The sequence below is a fragment of the Ursus arctos genome, unplaced genomic scaffold (genome assembly GCF_023065955.2).
Source record: "Ursus arctos isolate Adak ecotype North America unplaced genomic scaffold, UrsArc2.0 scaffold_28, whole genome shotgun sequence".
NCBI classification, from domain to species: Eukaryota; Metazoa; Chordata; class Mammalia; order Carnivora; family Ursidae; genus Ursus; species Ursus arctos.
The window spans coordinates 261,911-268,551 of NW_026622963.1; the positions used below are offsets into that span (position 1 = coordinate 261,911).

A 6,641-nucleotide genomic window follows, 5' to 3' on the forward strand; every position below is an offset into this window, starting at 1 on the left:
TAATAGCCGTGGTTTGGGAAATCACCATCCTCGCCACGTCTGAGGACACTGGCCCAGATGAAAAGGGAAGGAGGGAGGGAAGGGGTAAACCAAAGAGGCCAAGCTGCTGCTGTGAGCCCGGTTGGCCCCCTGGGGAGAGGCGCCAGGGCCCCGGTTGTTAGCTGCAGCTAACGGTGAGCCCTGGGTGAGCCATGAGTAACTCCAGAGGTGCCCTTCAGAGTCAGAGTTTACTGAGTACATGTGGCATGAAAGAATGGCTGTGAGGATGGACTGATGGCTGGATGGAGGAACAGAATGAAGGCAGGGGTGCTTTGCTCTCAGTGTTCCCACGGGCTCAGAGTTACATTCGGCCCTCGTCTGTATTTCTGGAGCAGTGTTTCAGGTTGGAGTATTGGATGCTGCCTTTAACCAAATTTTTTAATATTCATGTTTAAATTGAAGTGGGAACTTAATAAGGGCAGCTGAATTCCAGTGAAGAAACTGTCTCAGTACAGTTGGCTGGAAGAAGTCCTCTGACCTCTCACCTCTTCACCCTCTTCCCCACCAGCATCCCGGAAAGAGCCCAGACTGTTCCCAAGAGTCATCTCCGGGGAAACTTCACCATCCCTCTGGGGTCATCTTTAGAGAACCCTGTCACCTGGCAGGTCAGACCTGATTGGGGAACTCTGCGAAGCTGCAAACATTGGGGTGGGGAGCCCAACACTCAAAGGCAATATCTAAACCTTTGCTTGATTTTGTCTAGCCCTTGACAAGAGTTTCCAACAACACTGACCTATGACTTGACTATAATGGGCTTTTGTTGTTTAGTTTTAAGAGTGCTTTTGTCCATGTGGCAGAGAACAATAGAAAGAGCAGAAAACCTCTTGGAGTCAGAAAACCTGGGCTCTCTTCTCAGGTGAGACATTTCATCCTTTGGAATCCGAGTTTCCTTATTTGTAAAGCGGATACGATTCCCTGCCTCTCACAGGTTGTTGTCAGGGTGGAACACAAATTAGATGGCGATCTGCACATTCTCTACAGATGTAACCTGCTGGCGACACTGTTTACTGAGCGCCTTCCGGACGTGAGGCACTGTTGTAAGAACGCTACATGAATCAACTCATTTAAGCTTCATAACAACATTGGGAGGTGGGTACTGTTATTACCCTCATTTCTAGATGAGGGAACCACAACGCCCGCCCAAGGCCACTCAGCCAGGAAGTGCAAGCCCTTCAGACACAAGCCAAGCAGTCTGGCTGCAGGGCCTAAGCGTGCACGCGCACTTCTGAGTATCGCTGCAACTTAGTCCAGCCTGTCGGCGTTGGGGTGGTCGGTGGGTGCCATGGGTATTGGCAATGGACCAAAGACTGATTTCCACGCTTGTACAAGGTGCATCATTATTGCTTACGTTTGTCTGAAGCTATTGATGGCAATTGTTTCTTTGTATGGATGGCCCATGACACTCACAGAAAAGGAAACGGAGGCTGGGAGGTGAAGAGCCTTAGACCACGGTCACGCAGCCAGGAAGTAGCGAGGGTGGCGTTTGAACCAAGTCCCCAGAGCTCACGTATTTGCCCTTACACCTGGCCGCCTCTTGTCTATGCATCTTGCTTAGATCCGGACACAAGAAAGGCTGGACCAAGTGAAGAACGTATTTTTCTCTTGCCACTGGAGGTTCGACAAGAAGAGAAAGTAATAGTTTAAGGATATGGATGTGGAAAGGCAAACAAACCATTCTGAGCACAGGTTAGTGTCCAGACGGGACTCAACAGTGGGGCTGGGGTAGGGGGTGTGCAGTGATCAGAGGGCAGCACAGGACACCAGAGGTGACCTTGGCCTATCCCACCATCTTCCCGCGGGCCAGCCTGGTGTCGAGAAGAGGTCTGAAATGAATGTGTTTACCTCACCGGGTGGCCCTTCCCACAAGGGAGCGGGTCCCTGGTGCACACGGCAATGTGGTTCCTCGGTGGGATCTGGTCTCTGGGCCTTACCTTGGTATGTGTGCAAGTTCCCCACTGTGCTGAAGAAGCGTGGAAACACGCTCTTCTTTGAACACACGGGCCCCCCTCCCAGCCGTGCTATTTAAAATCAGAGTGGGCCAAAACAGCAAGCTGGGATCCCAGACATCAGTGCTTTCATTCTGGCCCCGGATCTGAGGGGAATGATGTCCACCAGCTTCTTCGGTTGCCTAAACATGGTGGCCACCTCATACCATCTGAAGATGTTGTTCAGAATAGCCCCAGACAGGAGCCCAGAGCATTTCGAGCAGCTTGGGGGCTCAACTGAGTCACAGCGTTGACTTCTTTTAGGTCAAGACTATTCACCTAAATAAGGCACAAGAGAAGCTGGTGTTTTAAGCTGGCGGGACAAGATGAAAATAGCTCCCCAGCCTCCCTGGAGCCCGCTTTTCCACCTCCGGCACCTGACACAGAAGTCACCAGGCCTGTGGCCAGAGATCTGTAATCCAAACTGTGGTGAAGGGAATAACCACCAAGACGCTCCTGTGTTGGTTTTGGATCGACAAGTGAGGATGGGCCTCTGGCCGCGGGGCTCTGGCTTGGCCCACAGACCTCAAATGTCTGCGGCGTGGACAATGACACGTGTGGGGCTCTCATCACCAGCCTCTGAGGGCACCAGCTGACCAGACCGAATGGTGTGTCATGAGCCTCGGGCTTGGAGGAGGCCTGTGTCTGGCTGATGAGCCAAAGCGGCTGCCTTTTCTGGAGCACACGCCCGGCAGAGATGGACATTGGAGACTCACTGCCAAGGTCAGGTAGGACAGAGAAGCCATCCTGAGCAGAGGAACAAACCAGAAACAGAGTGACCCTCCTGAGCAAGCTCCGTGAGGGCTGCAGCACGTCCGTGCCATTCACTGTCCTTCCGACACTCAAACAGTGCCCAGCCCAGGGTCGTAAGTAGTAAGTAGTTACTGAGCGGACTCCCTCTCTCCTCTCGTGGCTACTGGAGTCAGCGAGCTTGCTTGGTAGTTTCAGACACTTCAGCCCCAGTTCTGTTGAGAAACTTCAGCCCTTCAATTTTTTTATCTGTAAAATGGGTACAAGCCCCCCCTTTCTCCCAAGTTTGCTGCAATGAAGGTGGGAAATACTTGAGATCTGAGAGCATCTTATAAACATAAGTGATTATAACCATTGCCGATTGGGGCTCTCGTCTCCTCAGATGTGCTGTGCTCGACTTTGAAAGCAGTCATCTATGGAACATAAGAACTAGGAAGATCGGTAGAAGAAAGGGATAAAGAAAGGGGGGGATAATCGGGGGGGGAATGAAGCATGAGAGACTATGGACTCTGAGAAACAAACTGAGGGCTTCAGAGGGGAGAGGGTGGGGGAATGGGAGAGGCCGGTGATGGGTATTAAGGAGGGCACGTATTGCATGGTGCACTGGGTGTTATACGCAACTAATGAATCATGAAGCTTTACATCAAAAACCAGGGATGTACTGTATGGTGACTAACATAATATAATAAAAAAATATTATTAAAAAAAAAAAAAGAACCTGAAGCTACGGCAAGTACTCCCGCTGCCTCTGCCCCTCCCCCGGGCAGCTCTGGCACGCCGAGTGTTGAGAATCCCTGCTCTGAGCTGAGCCTTTTGGGAACTCTTCCTGTAAAAATGCTTTCAAAGTCTGTGGCACTTTCCTTTGAATCTTGTCAACAGTAACCAATCTTCTTCCTTTAAAGATAGACTGGATTTTTGAAAAACAGCTAACATCATTCAGAACTGAACCTGTAGGGGCGCCTGGGTGGCACAGCGGTTGGGCGTCTGCCTTCGGCTCAGGGCGTGATCCTGGTGTTGTAGGATCGAGCCCCACATCAGGCTCCTCCGCTATGAGCCTGCTTCTTCCTCTCCCACTCCCCCTGCTTGTGTTCCCTCTCTTGCTGGCTGTCTCTATCTCTGTCAAATAAATAAATAAAATCTTAAAAAAAAAAAAAAAAGAACTGAACCTGTGGAGTGAGATACTGTTCTTTGTCCCAAACCAGATGAGAAACCTCAAAAATGCCCCTGGACTGCACGTGTGTCTCGGCAGGTGGTTTCAAAGGCAGTAATGCCCTGAGCACCTGCCCACGCCAGGGGCCGTGTGGGGCCATAGCTGTCAAGATCGGAGCTGGTTCTCCTGGCGAGTGGGACCCAGGCCCCAGCCTGGAGCTCCCTTGTCACTGGGGCTTGCTCGTACTGGCCTCCATGTGAGAGTTTTTGCCTAATGCCCTGTCCCTCTCCTGCCACATGGCGGTTGTGGCCTCAAAACATGCCTGGCTTCTGAAGCAAAGATGCTCTGTGACCAGCATCTCAGCAGGCTGCGTTTGATCCTGAGCGGTGGCCTCAGGCTGAGGGCGAGTGACTTCCAGTCCCCTCCTCTGTGCCCACCCACCGGTGCCACAGGCCCTGCCCGCCTGACCACCACTTGATGGAGTGTTCCCAGAAGTAGGCTCCAGAAAAGGGATCACAGTGTCAGAGAGGAACAGAACTCTGGGACACACTGACAAGGGCAAAGGGAGCCCATGACTTAGCCCTTCTTAGTAGCACTGTGTTCTGACCACTGATTTCATGGTGTAACCTCGACAGTGTCTACACTGCCTGAGATGTCAGTTTCCCCGACTGTAAACAAAGGAGATTTAAGTCTGGAACCTGTAAGATCCTTTTCCAGCTTTAAAATGCTGTGAGCGGAAGATTCTACGGACATGAATTTTTTAAGTCAAGGTTCAATTTTAAGACAAATCCCTTACAACTCTGGCCTCTGCTGCCCAGGGGGACTAGAAAAGGATGGGCACAAAAGCAGAGTGGACACCTTGAGTGTGAAAGCCAGAGACCAGTCTTGATGGCCCATGGTGCATTCTAGATGTGTTCACACAATGAACTTTCCAGACAAGGCTGGAACAGTCCCCTGTTGCCAGAGTGAAAGAAATGCCCTTCCTTTCTGCCTCTTACACAATTAGTGTCACATCTGTGTGGTGGTGGTCGTGCAGGTAAGAGGAGACCGTTCTGGAAGGACCCCAGGACTTCAGGTTCTCCCTGTTGGCTTGCTTGTGCTGTGGAGAGGCAAGGCTTATGAATCCTCGTATTTCTCTATACCAGAGGAGCTGGTGGAGCTGGATAACTTGGGCCTCACGGACGAGTGTAGCTTAGCGTTGAGAGTGGAGTCTGCCGCTGAGCCCTAGTTTCCAACCTTGGTCTTGCCACTTACTAGCTGTGTGACTTTGGACAACTTATGTCACCTCTCTGAGCCTTGGTGTTTTCACTGGAAAATAAGGAGAGATATGTCCACCTTGCAGGGTGTAGGGCCGATGAGACACAATAATGCACATAAAGATGGTCAATACGCAGTAGCCGAGAGAGCACCACGACCCCAGGCGTTTGCTCTCTAGCCAGTTTGGGAACCAGCGGCATGACATCACAAGATCCACCCAGGAAGCCTTGTTGGATGGAAGCAGGCGTTTACCTGGGGAAGGGAAAGATCTCAAGGAAGCAAGGACATCTGCTCCAGGGAGGAAGGACGGACCTTAGCATCCAAGACTCCTGGGGTTTGTTCTTGCTCTTCCTGCCACCCCTTTGACAAAGCAAGGGGACCCCGCTTTCTGTCTTTGGGAGCAGAGGCCCTAAATTATAGCAGCTCCAAAAACGCGCTAGCAAAAACATCATATAAACACAAAGCTTCATTGTAATTCCCAAGCCAAAATTATTCAAACGTGCGCCAGGGACCAGCCCCACACAGGAGGGTCTGGCTGGAGGTCTCCCACGTGCCTCCCAGAAACCTCTCCCCAACAGCATAACAGATGGTCAAGCTGACAAGCGTCTGTCTAACCCCAGGTTAAATGCATAATGTGCTTATTAGACGTTGAAGTTTGTTGATATTTTGAACAGGCAGCTTCAACATTTCAGTATGTACCTATCATTAAGGAGAGTTTTTAAAAATAAGATCCTTTGTGCTTGGGGAGGGAGTGGGGGGGATGGACGCATTGGCATGATGTCACTTAACAACTCCGACCGAAATACTCTCGGCAAGCAGGCCGTCCCGATGCACAACTGCTTGTGTTTGAGGGACGCGGAAAGGCTCGCCCATACAGAGGTGCCCTCCTTACCACCTTGCCCCCAGGTCCAGGGCTGCCACCGCTAATGACTCTTTGGGTCATGGTCCCGAAGGGAGAGAGGAAGAGGGACGGCAAGAGTTAGGGTTATTAACCCACTTAACATTGGAATTACCTGGAGAACTTAAAGTAGTGATGTCGCCCGAACGCTCAACCGTCTCCTCTCCTCACCTTCTCACTCCAGCCCTGGTCAGCCTGGCAGGCCTTGGGCTCAGCAGACACCCAGTAACTAACTACAGGTAGGGATTGCCTTCTCATTTTATAGCTGAAGGGATGGAGACCCAGAGAGGTTAAGTGATTTTTCCCAAGGGCACACAAGTAATTAATGGCAGACTTGACTTCTCTGGCTTCAAAGGGATTCCCAGTTCATCAGGCTGCCTTGATAACCTGGGAGCATTAACTCATTAAGCTATTAATACATCAGAAGATTTAGTTTATAGTAATCATAGCCCCTTACATTTTTGTGGAGGTGTTATGGTCCACGTTAATGTATTGTATGGTTGTAAACATTATTCCTCCATTTTAAAGATGTGAAAACTGAGGCCCAGAAACATCAACTTGC

General features: G+C 50.8%; 1 long non-coding RNA gene across 1 annotated transcript in view; it reads left to right on the top strand.

The window, feature by feature from the left end:
* Positions 1 to 1,122, top strand: part of LOC130541932 (uncharacterized) — a 49,921-nt gene extending 48,799 nt beyond the window's left edge. Inside the window, exon 5 of the long non-coding RNA XR_008956045.1 lies at positions 968 to 1,122. This is a non-coding gene — a long non-coding RNA (uncharacterized LOC130541932). The remainder of the gene's footprint in view (positions 1 to 967) is intronic.
* The last annotated feature ends 5,519 nt before the right edge of the window (positions 1,123 to 6,641 follow it).